General features: G+C 29.1%; 2 protein-coding genes and 1 long non-coding RNA gene across 10 annotated transcripts in view; 2 read left to right on the plus strand and 1 right to left on the minus strand.

Annotated features, from left to right (window-relative positions):
• LOC142329715 (uncharacterized) overlaps positions 1–8,862 on the plus strand; it is a 65,835-nt gene extending 56,973 nt beyond the window's left edge. For 2 of the 7 annotated variants that reach the window (XM_075374438.1, XM_075374437.1), the window contains one exon: positions 433–1,063. The gene's annotated coding sequence lies outside the window, so the exon portion shown is untranslated. Of the gene's footprint in view, positions 1–432; positions 1,070–8,740 lie in introns of those variants that run through there. The other 5 variants (XR_012757572.1, XM_075374440.1, XM_075374435.1 and 2 more) reach the window with 5 other exon arrangements.
• LOC142329714 (uncharacterized) overlaps positions 1–25,531 on the minus strand; it is a 246,437-nt gene that overhangs the window by 97,055 nt on the left and 123,851 nt on the right. The window lies entirely within an intron of this gene.
• LOC142329694 (uncharacterized) overlaps positions 13,434–25,531 on the plus strand; it is a 110,898-nt gene continuing 98,800 nt past the window's right edge. The window contains exon 1 of the long non-coding RNA XR_012757566.1: positions 13,434–13,668. This is a non-coding gene — a long non-coding RNA (uncharacterized LOC142329694). The remainder of the gene's footprint in view (positions 13,669–25,531) is intronic.

Here is a 25,531-nt window from a genome sequence, read left to right on the forward strand (position 1 = left end):
AAATCATCATATAGAATCAGGACACATAGGTACCAAGATTTTAACCACAATATACAAATTCTGCATGTTGGTTATAAAAGTCAAGATCTTATTAATATATTTGCAAAATATAAAATTTACAAACCAGTAAATGTGAAAAAAAAAACAAATTAATGTAGCACAGAAAAGTATTTAATTTAACCGTATATTAAAATAAGTATTTTAAGATTGGCAACATTAACAACAATGCCACAATAACTCTACTTTAGTATCTACATAATTAGCTATGAATAAATTTTCTGATAGCATAATTTCAGTGTAATTTACAAGTTAATTAATTAAAAATTTTTAATAATTTAGAAAGTGTTAGAATAATTTTTAATGTTGTTCAAACAACTTTTTACTGCTTTTTTAAATTTGTTTGTTCTACTTCCTTTTGTGATTTATTTACAGAAAAAGATACACCTTGTTGTTAAGAAAACATGGTAAAGAGATTTATTTCATAGTGTACAAAATAGTGCCATATCCGATGGGATTTAAATTCAGTGCCTTCAGAGAAAAGGCTGATACAATACCAGAATGGAAGTCAGCAGAGTAAAAGTAAGGAACTATATCCTGATTACTATTGCTTTTAGGAGTAAAAGACTACTGTTACTTTTGAGGGTAAATGGATTCAAAAGTGGGATTTAAAGGAATAATTGTCTACATTTATTTATTAAAAAGGTTTCATCACAGTTTTGTAATATGTAACATTAAAGAGTTAGATGTAATTTAAAATTACTTATTAGTAGTAAGCAGAAGTAATATAGAACTGAACAGATGTTCAAGAACTTTGAATTTATAATGATTCAGCTGTAGTTATTCCAGCAGCTATATTGGTTATGAATTATGTAATCTGTGTTTTTCATTATAAATTAAATTTCCTATAACCTCAATTGCGTATGTTCTTCCTTATTCTTCTTTCTTCAACATAACTGAATGTTTTAGGGTTTTCATGTTTAATAATAATGTTCAATTAGTATTACAAGAAGTAATTAGAAAATCCGTCATACATTATTTAAAATTTTCAGAACATTTTACATGTTTTTTGAATTCATTTAAATATGAAACACCACTCATAGGAATAAAATAAAGAAATTAATATTATGACATATGTTGCATATTTAAATGAATTCAAAAAACGTGTAAAATGTTCTGAAAATTTTAAAATTCCATGATGGGTTCATATTGACAATGCTTGTAATAAAAATATTTCATACACAGAATTTATCTTACGAAGGACATGTCAGTATCTTAGCTTTAGGTTGTTTAATAGCTTATCTGTTGTAATTAGAAATATTGATTCATGGTCGTTATTTTAGGAGTTAGTATTGCTGTTTATTTTGAATCATTGTTTATATTCAGTGGCTGAGTTATTTGAATTGACTTCTAATGCTTAGTTGACAAAGGTTAGAATATTTATGTTTTTTATTATTATTTTCTTATTTCTTGTTTTTTACTGATTGTTTTTTTTTTTTTTTCATTTGAATCAGATTGTATTATATTGACATACACAGCCATCAAATATTATTTTCTAACTTTTTTGGCATAATGTGACAGTATATTTAATAGATAAATATTCAACACAATAAATTTATCAGATGTCTTTTTTCAGCATCAGTTTCAAAATATTTTCTTACAAATTTCTTATGGTTCAGTTAAATGTATTGTAAATTAATTTTTCATATCAATTGATTTATTATATCATCTTCAAAAATATTTTACTTTTATCAATAATAACGATAAATGTCTTGTAACAAAGGTTTCTAATTATGAATTCATCTTATTCTAAATTAAATAATCTTATTAGTAAAAATGTTATATTTTTAAATTAAAAAATATTTTTATTATAACATCAATAACACTACTTAAAACTTTTAAAATAAATATAAATTATTAATTCAAATTGCATTGAACATTTCAATGATGGATTGTGTAGTTTTAGAAATAAAATATTATATAAAAAAAAATATTTCTTCAAAGAATAACTATAAAACTTAATATTAACAAATAAATTATATTCAATTAGCATTAAAAATTAAATAAGTAAATAACCACATGAAAGAAGGAATCAGTTTCTATGTTCATCAAACTAAATGACCAAAAAAATCTTTCATATCCTTAATTAATTACAAAATTGAATGAAAGAATTGGTTCTATTAAAAAATGTTGTCCTAAAATAAAAAAAAGGGCTGTGGTGACAAGAGGCCCTGGATTGTAGTCTTGTTTTTGGTTGGAGCTTATTTTCATTCATAACAGAAATCCCCAGTTCCCACTTATAAAAAACATGGTAAGTATGTTAAAGACAAATAAATATTTTAATGAAAGATTTCTAAGATTCTTAAAAATTAGGAAAAATCAGTCAAACATCAATCTACAACAATCTACAACAAGTTTAATGAACAAACCCCTTTTGAATATTAATCATAGATTTTATATGACAATCATAAGTAATATTCTAACATTCAATCTCAAAGTTTAACTTAACATGGTTTAACAAAAGTGAATATTTTCATTATTCCTATTAAACAAAAACACCTTTGTTTAGTATCCTAATTCAATACCAAAACACACTGGCTATGTATTAATGGAATGTCTTCTGTAGGGATCTGGTTAAACTTAAGTCAGATAGTTCCACACGTTAAAGATGAAGTTGTTTCTTTAGGAAGCCTGCATTTTTTTTTAGATAGTTTGATAATTTTTAGAGGAAAAATAATCTTTTTGCAGTATGTGTGAGGGTTATTTCATAAATATTGCATGACGTGTTAAGATTATAGAGCTCATGATTATCCCAATGATAAGTAACACTAGTAGCAAATGATTAGAATCCCCCTGGATTCTAATAATTATAATTACTATTATTTTCTCGGTTTTGCTGTTAGCAGCGGGAGAGAGGGATGGCCATGATCTGGTTTTGCCGATGCTGGGCGGAATGCGAACAGGAAGTTCTCATCCCTCTTCTTGGTTGTGCAGCCGAGTTGAGGGTGGGCTGCTGTGAGCTTAGCTCTGCTGAAGTTTTGAACCACTCAGCACGAGTTAGTTACTTTGGCTCTTGGCAGGGATTGTTCTATGGGTAAGGGTATTGGAGCCCCCTACTGCTACGTGTGAGCCCTGGGATGTTGTTATCGTGGGTCAGGCAGTACCTGACTCTCCAACCTGGGTTAAATTTGAGAGAGGCGACTGACGGGGGAAACCCAGACAGGATCAGTGATACAGGACATGCCCAACCATCTCTCTGCCCCCACCTTGTGACATATTGACTGGTGTAGTTAAGGATATTCTTGTTTTAATTTGACATTATTAATGAAGCACAGGTTAGAAACTTGAATTAAGGCTGAAATCACAGACAAACAATTTGAGAAGTTCATCCCCACAATGATCCAAAATTTTGATAGTGCAATAAAAAATCAAGCAAATGATATTAGCTTTTAATTGTTGAGGAATTATTAAAGAAGATAGAGTTCCACATGGAGCAAGTGTCATAACAATATATTATAAAGCTTCATAAAGACATTGTGCAGAAAAATCCACAAAAACTGTACTGCTAAAAAGAAACTGGCCACTTGTACTTTGCATGACACAAAAGCACTTAGGGAAGGTAATAATCATTTTGCTCAGGAAGCACAAATGGAAAGTTTACTCACACACCACATGAGATATGAGTCCACCACGCTGTGATTTGCTCCTGTGATAAAAGAACCCTTGCACGGTCAGCATTTTTCCTCTTTGGGAGAGCTTTCTGCAACAGTTACCTGGTGCATTTGAGGGCTGAATGAGTGTTGTGAACTCACTGAAACAACAGATTTTTATGAAATACTGGGAAGTGATCTTTGGAGGAAGGGGAACTGTGTAGATTAACTGAAAGAGATACTACCTGAATTGAAGTATACATATAAATAAAAGTATATTATAGATTATTTATGAAATGTCCCTTGTTTTTAATCTGTTAAAATGTAAAATTGTTGATAATAATTAATATGTTGCTAATGTTTTCATTAAATTGACAGGATGAGCTCTGCTGCTTGAAGGCATCTTGAAGCACTCAAAAGAGTGAAGTACTCTTTTGAGTGCTTCAAGATACTTTCATTTTGATCCTTTTTCCTCCTACTATGAGTTTTGTGGATATAGACCAAACTCTGCTACATCAGTGATGTATCCTTAGATAATCTACTGATGTACCAAATTGGAATGTTTTTCTCTATAGTGGATGTACAAGAAATCCTATAAGTACCTGCTTCTTGATCGCTGCTAAAATATAGATAATGTAAGATTAAAGTCAGAAACTTTTTTCTGCGGGTGGGGGGGGGGGGGGATTTCCAAATAAAATTTTTAATAAATTAACAAAATGAACTTTAACAGTTTTTAAGGCTATAAAGCTCATCTGTATTTTCTGCAAGATGAATTACAGAATTAATTGTCTAAGTAAGAGATACAAATTTCTTATGAATATTATTTATACAAGTATGATTAATCTTGTCATTATGTTAATAGTAATTAAACAATAATTAAAATGATACTTGAGAGAAATGAAACTTTTTTCCTTCATTTTACTTAAGTCAGTTGAATAAAAGGGATAATGGGTGTATTATAAGTTTCAAGAGAAAAACTACTTAATTTTGTGAATCTGTGTGTGTTTTTTTCAAGTGTTGAGTCTCAAAACTGCTTTAAGCCACAATATATAGAAAAATTATATTCTGTTTGATAAATGGACTTAAGAATAAAGTTGAAATTTTTGTTTTAATTTAAAGTTCCTTGTTTACAGTTAAAAATATATTGAAAATCAAATTTTTTTACTAACTTCAATTATATGATTAAAAAGGATGAGATAACAGTTTTTTTAGAGAAAGATTTTATTTTAATGGGTGTTTAGATTTATTTTTTTTTTATTGATCATTCACTACTTTTACATTGTATACTTGATTTTTTTAAATTATAGCGTTTTGAAGTTTAATTATAAGAATATTCCCCTCCTTTTAATTTCTTTGCTGAGGTTCTTGAGTCAAGCTGGGAAATACAAACCTTCACATTTTTCTTTGTTTCTTCTTCATCTTTTCAAATTCTGCCTCCACTTCTTCACAACTGTTCTTTAATCTTATCCGATGAACATTTTAATTTACCTCTTGAATTTTTTCTTTTCTCCAGTCCAGAAAATTCTTTTTCTTACAATTTGTAATTTTTTTTATCCATATATTTTACACAACAAATAAAATATCACGCACTTTTAATTCTCCTCTGAAATCTTTTTGGACTTATTTTTCTTGTGTTTTCATTCTTAAACTAGTCTTTCCTTGTCTGTGGGAACTGTTCTATTAGTTTTCAGTTTGGTCATCTGTATTTTGATTTTTTCAATTTTCATGTTTATAAGAATTATGGTTGCATATATTTCCTACATTTATTCATTAAAAAAAAGTTATTGTCAGAAGTCTTGCAAAATTGCTGTTTGATTTCAAAGATTTAGAAATTTTTTGTTTGATGTTTTATGATAATGTCTACATTTATTATTATTATTCGATTATTTTCTCTTAACTAGCTTTAATACAATTTGTCATTTATCAGCAGTATATCATCAAAATGAGATTTATTTTTCTTTTAATTTTGATGGTAATTATTAAAAAGATTTCCAATTACCTATATAACATTTCAGATTCAAATTTAGTCATGATGTGTACTTATTACAAAATTCTGTGTCCAGCAAATTTTGTGTGTTAATCAGTTAAAAATTTTAGATGATACATAAGAGATGTGTAACAAAGTACTGGTGCATTGTAAACAAATATTGTAATAAAATCAAAAACATTTTGAAAATTGTTTATGAAAAGAAGATTTTTGTAAAAGTATTGTTGAATGGACTGGTATCCATTTTTATTTTGCATATAAATAATATACCGGTGTCTACAAACAGAGATGAATGTTTCTAACAAAGTTTTGAAAAAAAAGATTGACTTTTTTTAATATTTATTTTCCGTTGCAATATTTAAAAAATATTTTCATTTGTAAGCGATCTCCAGTTAAAATCATTTTCAATTAAGGATGAAGAAAATAAGATGAAAAGTATTTACAAAAATATAAGACTTAAAAAAAATATTTTGTGAAATAAATAATCTCAGCTGTGAGTTAACCAAATGAAGTGAGTAGAACTGAAGTTTCAGCAAAAAGAGCTTAATTGTGAAAAAAGCATTTTAATGATGATGAAAAAGATTTAAAAAGAACGAGTTCAAGTAGTAGTTTATAATCAATTGCCAGACAATTTAGTTTCCCAATGAAGAGGATGTTTTGAAGCATTCAGAAATGTAATTGAAAAGTTTAATGTACTGAGTCCCATAACTTTAGATTATATTGACGATAAAAACTTTATGACATCAAAATGCCTGATAGATTATCATAATAGAGATTTAATGGAGTACATAATGATATCCTTGAACTTTTCTGAGTTGTGTACTGCTTACTTTAAATTCATCATACTGTTTACAATACTGGGTAATCATTGAAAATTTATTTTCATTACTGCAAATCACAAAATAATTTTTAAGATGCACAGTATCACAAACTTGTTATCATGACTGTTCTTTCAGGACAGTTCAAATATTTCAGAAGAAAATACTAAGTTTGAGTCAATGATACATTTTGGAAGTTAAAAATGAAGAATTTAGAAAAGGTTTCTGTGATTTTAGACAAGGTAAAAATTAAATTTAAGAAGAACACAATTTAGAAGGATTTTTATAAATTGAGTTAATGAGTAATAAGACTACTTAATTGAAAATGTTTTGCAAAAAAATTATTTATACTTAATTTTGAAATATATGAATTTTCTGTATAAAAATTTTATTTGTCTTCTGAATTTGATTAAATCATACATTACAATGACATATTTTGGAACCAGACCTTTGGCCCAAGGCTTGTAGGATCATAAAAAAGCAATTTTGTGTATTGCATGTAATCACATTCCATACACCCTTGCACTTCTGTGGGTGTTGACAAGGCACACAAAGGGGAAGCTACAAACTACTGAAATTCAATTCCTTTGTGCTCTTAAAAGTATTACATGAGGCATAAGGTGTTTCTGAGGCAGTCCGTACTGCCTCAGAAATAAGGATATTGTGCAGAAACCGATTATAAAAGGAATAAACATTGAGGTGTAGACCAATATGAATAGATGTTGGGAACACATAAATAGGATATGCAAAAAATTCATTCCCAAATTTCTCCTTAATTACAAGCTAATATGAGAGCGAGATATACTGATAAACTTCAACTGTGTTTTCATTAATTGGAGATGGTATTGGTTTTGAAACCTATATAGCCATCATTAGACATATCAGAAATACTAATATTGATGGTTGTTGAACACTAGCGATTAAAACAATAAAGATAATTATGAGAAAACTCTAAGAAGAGTTTAAAATGTAGTAACAGTTACACTTAAATCTGGTGAAGAGAAATTTTTTAAGCATTTCAGGGAAACGCAAACCTAAATTTAATTGTGTTGAAAATTTTATTTAATTTTAATTAAATAAAGATATTACAAAATCAAATTACACCCAATACTTAATTTTAAAACATAATTATTCAGATTTGAAGAATCTTAATATGTGTGTATAGAAGACAATAATGAATGCTGTGGAAGAATTTTAAATGTACATAGCCTATATGAACAAAAGTAATAAAAATATATACTATTAAACAAACAATAAAATTCTATTTCAACCCACTCTTTGATATAACCTAAGGAAAACAAAACCCAAAAATTGACATAACCAAGTATTTTAAGGTGTATATATATGTCGCCTTTGTACTTTATAATGTTCAGCTATGCAATGAGTATCATATAATTTATTCATTTTAATGTTAATATTTGATGGCCTTCCAAGAGTAATATAACTGATATGTCTGATGATATAGGTTCTGAAATGTTTCACTGTAATACAAGTTTTATCAAAGTTACAAGACTGTTAAAAAATGTAAATATAATGTTTTATTCTCTCTTATACAATCTTAATACCATAAATTAATTGAAAGATATATATATATATATATATATATATATACATATACATATTTTTTTATTATTGTGAAGGCAAAATGTTGAAATAAATGAAGGCATCAAAAACAAAAATTCTAATAAAATTTTTTTTAGTTTGTATAATATGAACTTTCAAACAATCAAGTGGTTATGTGAAATAACTTCTTATTTTGAAGGAAGCATCATTTAGGTTAGTTCTGTGGCAGCGTGATAAAAAAATAAGAATTTGGAAGCATATTACATATAGAAGTGTGGGTGTGTGCATATACACACATGTGCATGTGTGTGTGAATGCACATATGTATGTACACATACACATGAATACATTCACTTGTAATGATTTGATGTGTTTGCATTTTTGTAAACAAAAATTTTATTAGCTATCTAATGGTCTGTTTGTACTAAACAATTGAAATATAATAATTTACACTGTAAGATTCATGATTTTAAAAATAATGCTTACTAATCTACGTCAAGTGACTGCACATACCATTTTCTATTTTTGTGTTATACATTTATTTCAAACTGTAATTAATTAAATCTTCTGAATGCTTGAAAATAAATGTCAATTCATTACTGGAAATAAAAACAGTGTATTGATTATTGCTCAGGTACGTTTTCATTATTAACTTTTAATAAGAAATATTTACTTAAATAAAATTTGTTAATAAAATTAAATAAAATTAAATGTTTTTTTTTCAGAGATAACTGTGTTTCTTTTCTTTTTTAAACAAGAAATCATTTTTTTGGTAAAAGTAAATCTTTTGTTCTCAAATTATTTTTCTACAATAATTCTGCTTCATTAATATATTATCAAATGGCTGATACTATTGAAAATAACTTTTCTTAAATTAAATTTTATCTTTAATTTAGATTATTGCAACTGTGTTTTTTATTAATAAAAAAGTTAAGAACTGTCTGCTACATCTCTTTTTTTATAAAATATTTCTTGCTCCTTTTTCTGGATTATGTTTAGATAAAATTTTGTAAACAGTACTGAAAAATATACTAAAACAAACAAAATATTTACTTTAGTGTTGAAGTTTAAGATGTATGTGATCGTAGTATGTACTCAGTAGTTTCGAAAACTTACTGGAATAAGATACTGTGAACAAATATTTTCACTAAGGAGCTAAAGTTTGTATCTACTCATATTTCATAGGTACTTAAGTGTAGGTTCTTTGTTTCTTTACTAGTTAAAAAACATCAATTCATAATTTATGTTTTTTTAAAAAATATATTCCATATTTTATACAAATATAAAAAAATATATATTTCTTTTTCATAAAAATAGTAAGAATTACCAGTAAATATCATTTAATTAAAAACGAAATAAATTAAATTTAATTTTATCAAATAAATTTATATACCACTATTTTTTTTTATTTATTAAAAAATCTAACAGAAAGAGCATTAAATAAAATCTGTTTTTATTTATTTATTTATTTTTTCATAATGTATGGAATTATTTGTTTGGAGGTATTCCAACTTCAGTTATTCATTTATGTGATATACTTTATACAGAATTCACTTTTAGTGTGCCACCATTGTGATTCATTTCTGAAACTTTAGGAGATACAAAAAACTTTAAATGGGGACTTATTTTTCTCCAAATATTAAAATCATAGTATAGTATGGAGTACAGTGAATTCGCTTTCCAATTCACTATACTGAAATTTCTATTCGCAATACTTATGTTTAAAAAACTACTATTTTTGCTAGACTAAACCACTCAGCCAACAGTCTTTCAACCATAACTCCTACTTTTTTGTACTTTTTTACGGGAATCATTTTATCTTGGCTTTTGTTCTCCAAACATAACTGTTCTTGAGGTACACCTCCAGTTAGCCCTATGTATATATATGTTGAACTTAGTTAAGTTTAATGGTTTTTTTTTAGGGAAAACTACCAAAGAAAAACAGTCTTAAGTGATATTTTCCATCAAAGTTTGTCAAAAAAGTAGAATTTGCTATTTAAAAAAAAATTAAGTTAACAATTTCAGAAGATGAAAGTGAATTGAAAAATTCCAATACTTTTAAAGTTTAGGGAAAAGTTCCCCATTTAAAGTTTCAGAGATCCTACTGGTGGCACACTTTAAATGAAAACTCTGTTTATTTATTATTACAATTAATAGACTATGTAAATATAAACATTAAAATTAATGATCATGCCAAAAAAATTAAGAATAAACAAAGTTGTTTAAAAGAAAAAATATATTTCTTTTTTTTAATCTATTAAGTATTTGTATAAAAATTCAAGAAACTGAAGATAAAATATATCTAAAAACATATTCTTCTTTTGAATGAAGAAATAAACAGAAGATGGTTCTGAATAGGGTAATAACTGAATTTTTAAATACAATGGTTCTACAACACTTTGAATAACTCTGAATAACAGTTAGGAAATTGAAGGTTGTAAAATTAGGATAGAATACTGATGGCTGAAACCATGTATAATAAACCAGTTACTATTGATCACTAAATTTAAGCAACTCTGGGTACAGTTTCCCAGCCACACTGTTGCCATTTACTAGTAGCTAATGACCACAAACGTTGATGCAACTTAAAAAAAGTTAAGAACTAACTTTTTTATACAGCTATTTTGGAATTAATATCTTATAAAAAAATAAAAACTTATAAAAAATAGGTAAGTTACTGATACAGTAATAATATACAGTATATATATATAAATATATATTTAATTATATGTACGAGGTCTGTAAACTTACTAGTAAACATATGGTTATATGAACAGCTGTTTTATATTAGTTATTAATATTTTTAATCTATTGTTACCATGTGAAATGAGTTTTTGTTGTGCGGTACAAAAATGAATGATATTAATTATGAACAACGTGTGCAATCAAGTTTTGTGTTAAACTCTGTGAGAATGCTACTGAAACTTTTTCAAAATTGAAAAGGACGTATGGAAATGACGCTCTGATAAATTTTTAGGTAGTTTAAAGCATTTTTAGTTGGCCAGGAATCAGTTGCGGACGATCCATGCTCTGGAAGACCCTTAACATTTATTTATTTGTGACGATAATGTATTTGTAAAAGTGACGATAATGTTGAGTGAATCAGAGACTTAATGCAGTTCGACCAGCAATTAACTGTCAGAATGATTGCAGAACAATTGAATTTGAACCATACCACAGTCCATCAAATTTTGACAAATGAATTGGACATGAAAAAATGTTGTGCAAAATTGGTCCCAAAAAACCTCACTGTTGACCAGAAAAACAACAGGATGGAAGTGTGCCGCAATCTTCTAGGGTGAATTGAATTTGATCCTGATTTTTTAAAAAAATTTTATTACTGGTGATGAATCTTGGATATTTGAGTATGACCCAGAAATAAAATGCCAGAGCAAGGAGTGTCCACTTCAAACTCACCACATCCCAAAAAAGCAGAAATGAGCAAATCAAAAACCATGGTAATTTGTTTCTTTGATACTAATGACATTGTCCATAAGGAGTTTTTGCCTACAGGACAAACTGAAAATCTATGTTTACCGAGAAATTCTTGAAAGACTGCGGAAAAGAGTTGCCCACGTGAGACCAGCCATCAAAGACAGCTGGATGCTGCATCATGACAATGCACCTTTGTTACACTGCATTCTCAATTAATGTGTTTTTGGCAAAGAAAAAGATTCCTGTAGTTCCTCAACCATCTTATTCGCCTGACATGAGTCCCTGCGACTTTTTCCTGTTCTCAACTTTAAAAAAATACTTCAAAGGATACCATTTTGGAACAGTAGAAAACTTAAAAATAATGTAACCGACCATCTGAAGGCTATTACAGTTTCTGAGTTCCAACACTGCTATGAAGAGTAGGAAAACCGTTTAAAGCATTGCGTGGCTTACCAAGGGAACTATTTCGAAGATGATAGAGTTCATTTATAATTGGATTATAAATAAAAAGTTTTTCTGAACCAGTCTTATTACTTTATTTATAGACCTTGTATATATATATTTTTTTTCATCTGAAGGTCCTGGGTTCAATTCCTGGACAGGCATGGCATTTTCACATACTACTTGTCATTCATCTCATCCTCTGAAGCAATACCTAACAGTGGTCCTGGAGGTTAAAAAATAATAAAATTGTTGAAGGACTGAAAAATGTTTCTCAACTAAGTTCTGCTTTATTACTCTGTTAGATGGTTCACTTATATTCTGTTTTATTTATAATAGTGTAATAGCACAAAGAAGTCCCAGTTTTAATATCTTTCAAGAGTAAGAAATTGACTCGCTAAACTAATATAGTATCAACTTTTTATCAACAAACTTAGCAGTTCTAGTATAATGTACAGTTACATATTAAAAAGTTCCTTAACCACTATAAAACATGCGCCATTAACAATTATATCATCTCTCATGAGGAGGCATAAAATAGAGTCAGTAATATCTTTTTGAATGCACAATTCCATCTATTTTGAAAATCAATTATGTAATTTCTTTAAAAATTATACATGTACATTTTCTACTACTCAACTGATGTAATTCCTGATGAGTTGTACTAAATTGCCAATACTTCAAAACCAAATGAAATTTTGAATGATTTTAGTCAAGATGGGATTTTAATCAATTAGAAATTTTAAATGCTTTAACTAAACAACTGCTGAGGCTGTTAGTATTTATTTTAGTTAAATACTTTCTGTACAGCTCATTGTAAGTAGACTTTTGTCAACAAATTTTTTAATGTTTCATTAATAAAGATCTAAAAGTTTTTTGTCTTGTTTTATAGTAAACAATGTCTAGGTTATTGTACCAGTATGTTATTTCTTCTTTTTTTTTATTAAAGATAGTAGTAAGTCACATTCTATACTGTAATTCTGAGGAAGTATTTTTCTAGGGTATGCTAAATATTTACAAAGATCTGGTGTAACTGAGATACATATATTTTTGAAATTTGTGGCTAATGTGTGTTACACCTATACAACTTATTTGGAATTACTGTAGAATTAGTTTTTGTCTTTCTGAGATCTTGCCTGTTTGAGCATTAATTTGTTAACATTAAATATATATAAAGTTCTGAACAACTGGCAGAGTCAATGAAAGTTGCAAATGTTTAAAGTTGCTTAATATTATACAGAAAGTGTAAGAATCAATAGTTCTGTCAGACAAAATTGAAGAATTAATACTATAACTCTTTAAAAGTCTTCCATATCATTTATGTTCTTTGAAGAAATTTAATAACTGGTAAAATTATTATAAAAATTAAATATCATAGATTAATATTTGTGAAATATCTTTTTATAGTGGCCAATAATCAATTCATTCTTCCCATTAAATTATTGCAACCCTCACTTACGAGTAATTAATTAAAATTTTAATCGTAGTTAATGATTATTCTACTAGTTAGCGTTAGTTGTATAGTAATATTAACCAAGCACGTGTGTTGGTCGATAACAAGTCAATTTTTTTTTATGGTGAGTTGTTTATTTAGTAGAGTTTTCAATAAGTTGACTGCTGTAATGTTCGGGATTAAATTTATCATGGTCTCCTGAGATCAGTTTATTCGTTTTTACATCTTCACATTACTACAGTACATACGAGTCAAGCTGTTTTAAGGTATTTAAGGTTATGCACTGCAGTTCCGTACAGTTAATCAAATTCGCGATGTAAACAGGTTTGTTTTTTCTTATGTATTATTTTATTTGTTTTTGTATTTACATTTAGTTTTTGTTGTAAGAATTTTTAGTACCACTAATACCAGCTGGCAAAGTTTTTCTTTACAGTGTTTGACGACACCGAGAAAATGAACCATACGTAATGACAAACTAAATTCAATGGACGTTTTTATTGAAGATTTTTTTGTCAGAACGGATTAATCATATTGTGTGACAGTTTAGATATTTATCTTTAGACACATATTTTCACCTTTAAAATGTAGGTAATTAAATTGGGCATTACTGTAGTCTGTAAGCTCAGCTATAGTACTTAAGATATTTAAAAATTAAAAAGTTAACTTTTAACTAAAGTTAGTAATCTATGGAAGCGAATTTCTACGTATTTAAACAACCATTTTTGAATTTTCTAGTCAAAAGTTATAGCTTGTTTTAATTTGTTCAATTAAAACAATACAAATTAAAAGCAGCTTGAGAAGTGTATTTGAAAAATGTATTTATTTGACGAACAATAACTTGTAACTTCGTACTAGTATAATTTTGCGTATTGATTTTTCGATTTTAATAGTTTTTGTTAAAAGTAACGATGGATGATCACAATTGTTAAATTTCTATTACTGTACTTTTAATCTAAAATGATGCCGTTTAATGTAATCTGTAATTAATTATTTCTCTAATCTGCTCATTTCTCCTGGCCCGTTGTACAGCAATTAAAACATTATTAGTTGCTTTATTAAATTTGGAAATTATTTTTTGATGAGTAAAATGATAATTTTTATTATAATGATAGCATTTCTTGCGGAGGTTAGGGGTTCGAATACCGTTTAGGCATGGTATTTTTCATACGCTACCAATCTCCACCAGGCTGTGACCATAGTTATTCATGCCCGCTCTTTCATAACGAAAAAATCTATTAATAAAAAAATCTTCGACTACCACACGATTTACATACAGAATGTCCAAAAAGACGGTTTCTTAAGCCGTCTTTAAATTATATTTATTTATTTTTAAATTTTCTCATATAAAATATTTCTGAGTGTCAGGTATCACATTTAAAAATATTACTATGAAATGTAGTTCTTTTTCGTTTTCCCTCCCCAAACGTTTTCAAGTTTTCCACCTGGAAATAACTTTAAGTAACAGAACATATTAATATTAACAATAACCAGGTTGGAGAAATATCCCAATAACCCGATATAACCATTTTTATAACCATTTATGTTTATTTATAAATATCTTATCAAACTTAACCAACGCTCGCTTAGTTCGCTAATCTTGACTAATTAACAGCAATGTTTTGAGTATTTAAATGATAAATTCAGTAATTATTGGCAATTACTTATTATTTAAATAATCAAAACATTACTGTTAATTAGTCGAGGTTAGCGAGCGTAGGTTAAGTTTGGTTAGATTATATTTATAATTTATATTTGTAATTATGAGCAGTAATGTTTATATTTTTAATATGTAAAATATGTTAGTATGGAGAATGCTTAAAATGACCTGCATAAACCAGCATGTTAGTGTTTTATCGAGTTAACCGGTTATTCCTCCAAACTGGTTATTGTTAATTTCAATATTTTGAGTTATTTCGAGGTGAAAAACTTGCAAACTTTTGGATTATTGTTAATATTAATATTTCCTGCTATTTGGAGTTTGGTAATATAAATGGTTATATTGAGTTATTAGGTTATTTCTCCACCCTGGTTATTAATATTTCCTGCTATTTTGAGTTAATTCCAGGTGAAAAACTTACAAACGTTGGGGGGGGGGGGGAGAAACGAAAAAGTACCGAAATAGTTTTAATTAATATTTATAGTTTCCTGTTAAATGTTTAAATTTCATATATCTTTTAACTCAAGCCCTACTCAATGCGACTATTTAAAGAAGTAAATCAATCTAGTCTTTTTTTATTCTGCTCAAAAATTTTAAATGAATTTTATTCTTTCCCTGTATTTTCTGTGATAATTAGTTGTCACAGAGGCTGTGTTCCATTGTATATACAGAATTTTGTACATTATTAGATCTTTGTTAATGAAACATTAATTTCATCCGACATAGGTTTGATTGATTTAATCCATGAGATACCGGATTAACAACGTGCTGTTCGTTTTTACAAGCCATAGGAATTTGATATATTCGTAGGTTTTGCGTACAGGGTCATTAAATATCTCTTTCATGAAGCGACAGGAAAGATATGGCGTTGTGCAAAGGCGAGTTGTCGCAATTGTGTTCGTTTAAGGAGCGATTCACGGCTGCAATTCGGCAAATTGTGAGATTGGAAGTTGTTTATTTACTATTCGCATGAAGTGAGAATTTACTAGTTTTAAGTTTTGTAACGAAGTATGTAGTACGAGTAGTGCCACTGTAAATCATTTGAGAAGTTTTATAAAGAAAGCGTGTGCGGACTGTTACTCCATAACCCAGAAATAATTATAGGCGCAAATTTTATGAAACGTGGAAGTAGGGAATTTATTTTTTAAGGCGAAAATACAATCCCAAGATTATTTACCATCAGCACTGGGTATTTGCGGAATTTGCAGCGAAACAAAGGAATGTTTCGTATTTGAGATTCCTAAATATTATGCAGGGGTTGGTTAGACTTTTTTTTTTATTTTTAGACCAGGGCGAACATAATTTCTGATTGTTGGCGGAGTTACGACAATATACCTAATATACAAGGTTACAATTTTACACATCAACTGCTAATCACTCTGTTAACTATCCAGTTTCATTTTTCCCGGACGCATACAAACACAGTGGAGTGTTTATAGGCAACAGCGAAAAGACAACCGGCGAGGAATGTATCCGCTTTCGAAATAAGACTAAAATCATGTATGAATTCGAATTTTGTTTTATATATCCTCGTTCGTGAAAGTAAAATAAACCCATTTTTTTTTTTTAAGTTTTGATTTATTAAAATTCAAAATTTTCATACGTTATGTATGGAAAATTCACCGTTTTATATCTTGCGCTTTGTTTCAACAACTTTACTCTGCTTTGTTATATGAAAAAATAAAACGTTTAAGACGGCAAACTACTCTACATAAAATTGTTTAATTGTTCTCTCTAAATAATGAAATATTAGAGAAAAGCTTTTAAATATTGTTATTCGGTGACAAAGTGATTATCATTACATGTGTTGGGCAACGCCGAGTTTGTAAAACTGCCGGACATTTCGTACATATACATTATCAGTAAAAACACCCTTTTTATTCCTTGTACAAAGTAAAGGAAGTATTGTGATCGCGAAAAATTTCGGTTTCCAGATTTCAATGGAAATATCCATTTTGACCATCCCTGAATCCACTTTGATTAGTTTCGGCGTGACGTCTGTATGTATGTATGTATGTACCATGTATCTCGCATAACTCAAAAACGATTACCTTAGGATGTTGAAATTTTGGATTTGAGACTGTTGTAACATTTAGTTGTACACCTCTCCTTTTGATTGCAATTGGCTGAACCAAAAGTGTCCAAAAAAGCCCAAATCCCCAAAAAATTCGGATTTTGGACATTTTCTTAACTGCAGTAGTAAGGCCTCATCGAGAGCTTTTCAACGATGTTTCATAAGCGGTACTTACTTTCATCGGTTCCAGAGTTATAGAAAAATAAAATTTTAATTAATGAAATAAATAGATCTTACAAGGAAAGGCACATCGGTTCGAATCAGACTTCATTTCCTTTTTTTAACTTTATTTTTAATTTAAATAATTTATTAATAATTATTAACCTCTCGTAAAAAGAAATTACGATGAAAAAAATTTGTTAATGAAATAAAATTTTATGTACTTTTCATTTTAAAAAAATGCGTATATGTAATTTAACAGGCGTACAAGGAGATCATGTACTGACCACATCAGATTTTTTTAAAAAAGATTCAGCCTCAAAATCGTGTAAGTAGAGTGAAATTGAATACTAGATTCCTAATTTAATCTTAGTTCTTGATTTTTTTTTTTACAACTTATTTCATAGAGGTTAAGCGATTTTGTGCGATGAAAATGTTCTGTGACCATTAGTATTTTTTAACAGATTATTTAAATCCTCTAGATTTTATAAAATACGACCTTTACTGAACGCTTATCTATTCTTTTTAACGTCAAAAATAATATTTTTCATTTATTTCCAAAACTAGGATACCTTTACTAATATTTTTGTCCTACCCTAGATTTTAGTATTTTTTTTTGTGACAGTTGTGTGTTTGTTTGGCTAATGTACGTCACAAACGTAGAGTTATAATCGCAATGTATACTACGACTTATTAATTTCTGATAATTTAATTTCATTACTAGGGTAAAGTCTTTGTAAATAGCGGTCGGAAAAATAATGTCAACACAAGTATAGAAAATTGTGCATGTGCTGTGCCGGTTGCTATGGTTACATTTATCGACTCCGCGCAACACTCCATCGCCATCGCCTGCCTAGTCACCGATATTACACGATTTTATTGGACCGTAGTACTCCAGCATCCACATCCACATTTTGTTTAAATTACCTGTTAACAACTGGTACAGGATATGTTATGTCCATCATTTGGTAGTATCTAATTAGATTTTTTCCTATATATTTTTTCTAGTTGAAAAAGTTTAGTCGTAGTTTATTTACTTCATTGCGTGGAATTAAAAAAAAATCTGATGTGGACAACACATGACTTCCTGGTACGCCTATTAAATTATATATACATTTTTTTATTTAAAATGAAAATTACATAAAATTTATATCATTAATAACTTCTAATATTTTTTCATATTTTTTTTTATTGAACTATTATTTATCGTAAATTTTTTTTTACAATCAGAAGTTAATAATTATTAATAAATTAATACATTAAAAAAAAAAAAAAGGTTAAAAACAAAAAGAGATGAAGTTTGATTCGAACCGATGTGCCTCCTCCCCTAAGATCCAAATATTTTATTAATTAAAATTTTATTTGGCTTTAACTGAAACCAATGAAAGTAAGGACCACTTATATCGTTGAAAAGCTCCCAATGAGGGCTTATTACCCCGTTTAAGAAAAAGTCTAAAATCTAAGTTTTTGGTTTTTGGGCTTTTTTGGAGACTTTTGGTTCAGTCGATTACAATCAAAAGGGAGGTGCCCAACTAGATGTTACAACAGTCCTAAATTCAAAATTTCAACATCCTAAGGTAATCGTTTTTGAGTTATGCGAGATACATAGTACATACATACATACGTACGTACAGATGTCACGCCAAAACTAGTCAAAGTGGATTCAGGGATGGTCAAAATGCATATTTCCGTTGAAATCTGGAAACCGAAATTTTACTTCCTTTACTTCGTACTTGGAAGTAAAAACAGTATTAATTTTATTATGGCACAACTTTAATTTTTGTTAGCGTTTGATTACCTGAATTATTTGTTTTTCTGCTTTGATATACCACGGTGTAAATGTTGTGTTATAAATTTTCTGTACATATAATATTTATAAAAATTGATATTCAGACTTTTCTTCTATTGAAAGATTATCTGTCAGAAAGATAGTTTGAAAAAGAAACAAGTTAACTACCTAGAAGAGAACCAAATACCTTGAAACCACCTCTAAGATTATTTAAGAGAAGCTGTAGCAGCAAAGGCAGAATTTTTCTTTCTTGGAAATAGTGCATTTTTGTAAAGAAGGAAAAATTAGCTACATTAGAAAAATGATTAAACTTTTTTGAATAAAATATTCGTGGTAACTAAAAAAAATGAAGATATTTAATATTGTTATATGCGGTAGAGTTGGCCGATGGAGAAATTTAAATATTAGTCTTCTACATACGTTGTTTGAAGTAACTATCAATTTAAAAAATATTGACATGCATGTGTGCCAGAAATATTAAACTGTGTTGGCAGTCATTGATTTCAGTCAAGCAACTATCGTATCTGATATTTGCAGGGTGGTTATAATACTTTTGAACTAAACTGCTTATATTTTATTATACGGTAAGTTTTAACGTTTTATCTTCTCAAACAGTAGAATATCACAAAAGTTACTGTTTACTGTTAAAATCTCGAACAATTTTTAATAAAATATCAAAACTGTTTCTTAACACTATTGAGAACAATAATTTTCCAAAAAAAAAGGTTGTTAAAAATGATTATTACTTTATAATTCAGATTCAAAACAGGTAATACAACACACACACACACACACACACACACACACACACACACACACACACACACACACACACACACACACACACACACACACACACACACACACACACACACACACACACACACACACACATACATACACACACAACGCGCGCGCACGTACGCAATAATCAAGCGTGCGTGCGCGCACGTGAACTTCTTTACAATCAAGCCTTATTCTTCACTAACTGAACCAATTTTGACTATCTTTTTACTTTGTACAGCTCTCTTGTTTAGGTTTCATTATTATTAAAAAAAAATCTTCCAATGATCTTTTTTGATGAAAAATTTTAAGATATTTTTTTTGTTTTGTTGTCATCATTACTTAGTGTTGAAATGTTATAATGTAATTATAATAAGTTGATGCCCTTGTGATTTTCGAAATATTTTTGTGTTAAACTTCAAAAAAAATATTTTACATCGAATCGAGGCCTTAGCCCGGTGTCGGTAAAAGTTTCTTAATGTCGTTTCTCTGTGTATTTTTTTTTTTTTTCATTTTTGTCAAAATGTAACGTTATCGGTTAATAGTTTCTGTAGAATGGGGTTTTTGGAACATGCAATGTTTTTTGTTTTTTTTTTGTTCAAATTTCAATTAAAGATAAATTTAAATAATCATAAAACTGTGTTTAAAAAATGGACTAAAAATTAAAACGTAATTCTCAACTTCTTCAAATTTTTAAATGATAAAATAGGGAAAATATTTTTTAAAAGTTTTATAAAAATTTATTATTTTAATAATATTAAATATTTAAAATAAGTAAATATTAAAATTAATTAATGCTTATTTATATTCATATTAATTAATAATATTTTATACTGATAACTTTCAAATCCCTACTTACATACTCAAAAATAAGACTCGGTGTATTTCTTAGTTGTGGAAGAAATTCCTGTTTCCATATTGAATATGTTGTTGTTATGGTTGAAGGAATGTTTTTTTTTATGTTTTTGTAAATAGTATTGATTATTTGTATAGCGGCGTTAAATTAACATTATTATTCTGGTTTATTTTAAAAATACAGAAGAAGCCTGGAATAAGACCCGGTTTTATTTTGCATACTCATATATTTGATATATATATTTTATATCCAACTTTTTAATTTAGGAAGAACATAAACGAAAAAACAAAAAAGGAACTGTTGTAGTAAATATTACAAGTGCGTGGGAGCTTATCCAGCCTCATCCCTTTTACATATACGTGTACAATATGCGCGTGGACAAACGACCGCATATACACATATTTGTGAAATTGGGTTTATGAAATTAGGCGTTGCCTGCATGCTATTATTAGACATCCCCTTTCTTGTTCTGCTGCTAATTAAGGCAGTACTGTACTGCATTCCGTAGATATAAATGTCATGCAGATTAAGGACAATCCCTATAGTTAAATAAATTTTATTCTTTTTCTATGTTAAGTTTTTTACAGTTCTTCTAAATCTTTGGATGGATTTTATTGTTAGGTTTAATGAATTAAAAATCTTAATAACAAAAAAAAAATAAAATAATACTAATATTAAAATCCTTTTGCACATTTTTATCTTTGTACTATACATTTCTTTGTACTTGAATTAAAATTTTATGCATATTATTTAGAAAAAATCTGATGTGAACACTACATGACTTCCTTGTACGCCTATTATTCCTCCAATTTTTTTAATAAAGTAGATAGTTACACAATTTCTGAAATATTAGTTTTTATTAACATCAAATATTTATAAATTATTAATTCAGCAATCTTACCTGAAATATTAAGATAGAGTAAAAGTCCCTTTATTACTGTTTAAATGAATGTAAGTCTATGTATCTAATACTACGTTTTTTTAAAATTATTATGATATAACCATCAACAAAATTAAAACAAAAACGAATAATCAGATGCTTCACCAAATCTGATGTGGACATCACATGACTTCTTCGTCTTTTAAATTACATCTACACATTTTTTTTTTTAAATGAGAAGTACATAAAATTTTATTTCATTAATAACTTCTGATATTTTTTAAAATTGTTATTGAATTATTGTTTATCGTAAAACATTTTTTACATAATTAATAATTATTAATAAACCGGTATTTAAATTTAAAAAAAGTTAAAAAAAGGGAGATGAAATCTGGTTCGAAAAGGATGTGCCTTCCTTATAAGATCCAAATATTTCATTAATTAAACTTTCACTTGGCTATAACTCTGGAACCAATGAAAATAAGTACCACTTGTGATATATCATTGAAAACCTCTAAGTGAGGGATTATTACTGCAGTTAAGATAAAGTCCAAAAATCCAAATGTTTTGGGATTTTGTGCTTTTTTTGGACACTTTTGGTTTAGTCGATTGCAATCAAAAGGGGAGGTGCACAACAAAATGTTACAACAGTCCTAAATTCAAAATTTCAACATCCTAAGGTAATCGTTTTTGAGTTATGCGAGATACATACGTACGTACGTACAGACGTCATGCTGAAACTAGTCAAATTGTATTCAAGGATGATCAAAATGGATATTTCCGTTGAAATCTGATAACCGACATTTTTCACGATCATAATACTTCTTTTACATCCTACAAGGAAGTAAAAAAGATACATTAACTGTAACGTTCTGGTAAAATAAAAACTATACGTAAGTGTTCTGTATCATGTTAGTTGTTACGTAATATAGAATCTATAGTTTCGCGGTGGATGACGTGACTCAGTACGTGTGTAGTAGTGAAAATTCTTTTCCGAAAACATCGGCTAACCAATAATGCAAAAAAACTTCTTTTGCAAAAACGAATGCTTAAGATATTATGATATGATATTATTTAACTCGCCCTGATGTCTTTCTTTTTTCTTTACATATGATGATGTCAATGTTGTTGCGTGAGTTTGGTAACGGTCACAATCGGCCAACTTCTATTATTTTTCAGTGGTAAATATTCAATTTTTTAGAATTTAATTTATTTTATTTCCTGCTTTCTTAAAGATGATATGTATTTTTTTTCTTAATTGTCGCTGATAAAATGTTTTTATTTTTTTGTCATAAAACATAACGGTTAACGCGAGGGTAATACAGACGTAATTTTATGTTTTTAATTACCATAAATAATAAAAAAATTATAATATTTATTATTTTTTTAACCTCTCTCTCTTTTTCTGTTCAGCCTCCGGAACTACCGTAAGGTATTACTTCATAGGATGAATGAGGATGATATGTATGAACGTAAATGAAGTGTAGTCTCAGGTCGATCATTTCTGATATGTGTGGATTATTTTAACCGAACTGTTGTTTACATGACCTTATTATAAGATTATTTTCATGTATACTCGATTACGAGTTCAAACTAGATTTAAACATTTAGAGAGTAATTGTTATTTAAAAATGAACATTCGTTTGTCTGACTTTTAAGCTCCACACCCTAAGATTTATCTGATTCTAATGAGATTGGCAGCATGATCATACGTGTTAAAAATGTAATCTGTACAGCTTTTCTTACATACGAGGTGTGATTGGAAAGTTTTAAGACCGATTCCGCTGCTGATCAATAGGAGGGGGAAGGTTTACCCGTGGTTGTGGAAGGGGAAGCTTGTTTTGTCCTTGAAACTCCTGAAAAGATCATCGAGTTATCGTTGTTCAATAGAATGTCATCCTGGTTAGTGAAGACGTGTTTTCGGTTCTCGGCGGATTATTGATTTCGCAAAATGGATGAAAAAATGGAACAGCAAGCATGTGTCAAATTTTAATCGGGAAATCAGCTTCGGAGACTTATCAATTCTTAAAAAAAACAGCTTCCGCTGATAAATGTTTGAGCCGGTTAAATGTTTTTATCTGATTCAATAGATTCAAACATGGACGCGAATCAGTCGAAGATGACCCCCGGTCCGGCCGGTCTTTCACTTCAAAAAAAAAAAAAAAGAAAAGGAAAAGCAGGAAAAAAAACGATTGTCAATTTTAACTGAAGATTTGAACATGCAACTAATATTCACGAAATTAATTCCGAAATTATTGTCAGACCAGCAGAAACAACACCAGTTTGAAGCGTTTCAAGAACTGATTATTCGAGCCGAAACCAGATTTGTTAATGGGTAATTACATACGACGAATCATGGTTTTTCAGGTATGACCCAGAAACAAAGGCACAGTCATCGCAGTGGAAGGATCCAAATTTACTACGACAGAGAAAAGCGCGACTAATTCGATCGAATGTGAAAACAATTTTGGTTTTCTTCGATATTACTATAATCGTGCATCACAAATTTGACTGTAGGGGACAGAAAGTCAACCAGAAATTCTAAAAAAGTGTCATTCAGTACTTGGACGAAAATGTGCGGAAAAAAAGGGCTGAACTTTGGAGAATCAAGAATTGGTTTCTTCACCACGACAACGCGCCGGTCATCGTGCGTTCTTGGTCACGAAAGTTTTGGACAAATTCCAAATTCCTGTGCTTTCGCAACCATTCTATTCCCTTGATTTAGCCCTTGCTGACTTCTACCTGTTTCCTAAATTGAAATTTTCGCTGAAAGGGAACAGATTTGACTCAATTGAAGACATCTAGGCAAATAACGGAGAGGATTCTTAACATCCTTAAGAAAAAAAATTTCCAGGAGTGTTTCCAAGAATAGAAACATCATTGGAGTCGATATGTTCAATCAGAATGGGGACTAATTTGAAGGAAATCCATCAAAACAGCATGAAGTACTGCAATTTTGAAATTACAAACTCAGTCTTAAGAATTTCCAATCACATCTCTTATATCTGAGACACCGTCCAACTAGATCAGAACGGGTTTTTTCTATTATCTTTTCAAAAAACTTTTTTATGGCGTTGAATTTCTTCCGGTTGTCATTATCATTTTTGGGATGATTAATACGTGCAATTTTCATTATTCTACTACTACCCCCTTTCCTTGCATTTTTTTTTTGTTTAGAATTGCATTTGCTGACGCTGGGTTATTGGTATTAACACCTACCGGGTTGGTCTAGTGGTGAACGCGTCTTCCCAAATCAGCTGATTTGGAAGTTGAGAATTCCAGCGTTCAAGTCCTAGTAAAGGCAGTTACTTTTATATGAATTTGAATACTAGATCGTGGAAACCGGTTTTCTTTGGTGGTTGGGTTTCAATTAATCACACATCTCAGGAACGGTCGAACTGAGATTGTTCAAAACTATACTTCATTTACACTCATACATATCATCCTCATTCATCCTGTGAAGTGATACCTGAACGGTAATTTCCGGAGGCTAAACAGGAAACAGAAAGAAAGAAAGGATTATTGGTATTAATTAAGCACTATCAAGCTAAAACATTTGTCGCATTCGTTATGTAGCATACTCTAACATTATCTTTGTTCCACTACTTTCATTCTGCTTAATGTACTAATCATGTGTATTTATCTACTTCATACATATTGTTAGGGATTCTCATCCTTTCGAGAATTGAACACCTGTGTTCGTTTTCGTATACATATCTCTTTCTCTTTATATTCCCCTTGAAGCCGTTGTTTAAAAACTTTGTGGTCGTGTCCTTGATTTTACTGTGTTAAAATGTTTTTGCTACCGTCTTTTCACGATTGGTTGTGGAATACTATACATCGTTAAACCGCTTAGTTTTGTTTTTTCTTAGAAATATACCGGTTGTTAAAAAAAGATTTATGTTAGTTTTACGTTCTGTTAACCGTACATGTTTTCCTAACTGTAAATCACGCTGTATTATTTTTTTTATCAGGTGGATTGCATGGCT

The sequence above is a fragment of the Lycorma delicatula genome, chromosome 9 (genome assembly GCF_047948215.1).
Source record: "Lycorma delicatula isolate Av1 chromosome 9, ASM4794821v1, whole genome shotgun sequence".
NCBI classification, from domain to species: domain Eukaryota; kingdom Metazoa; phylum Arthropoda; class Insecta; order Hemiptera; family Fulgoridae; genus Lycorma; species Lycorma delicatula.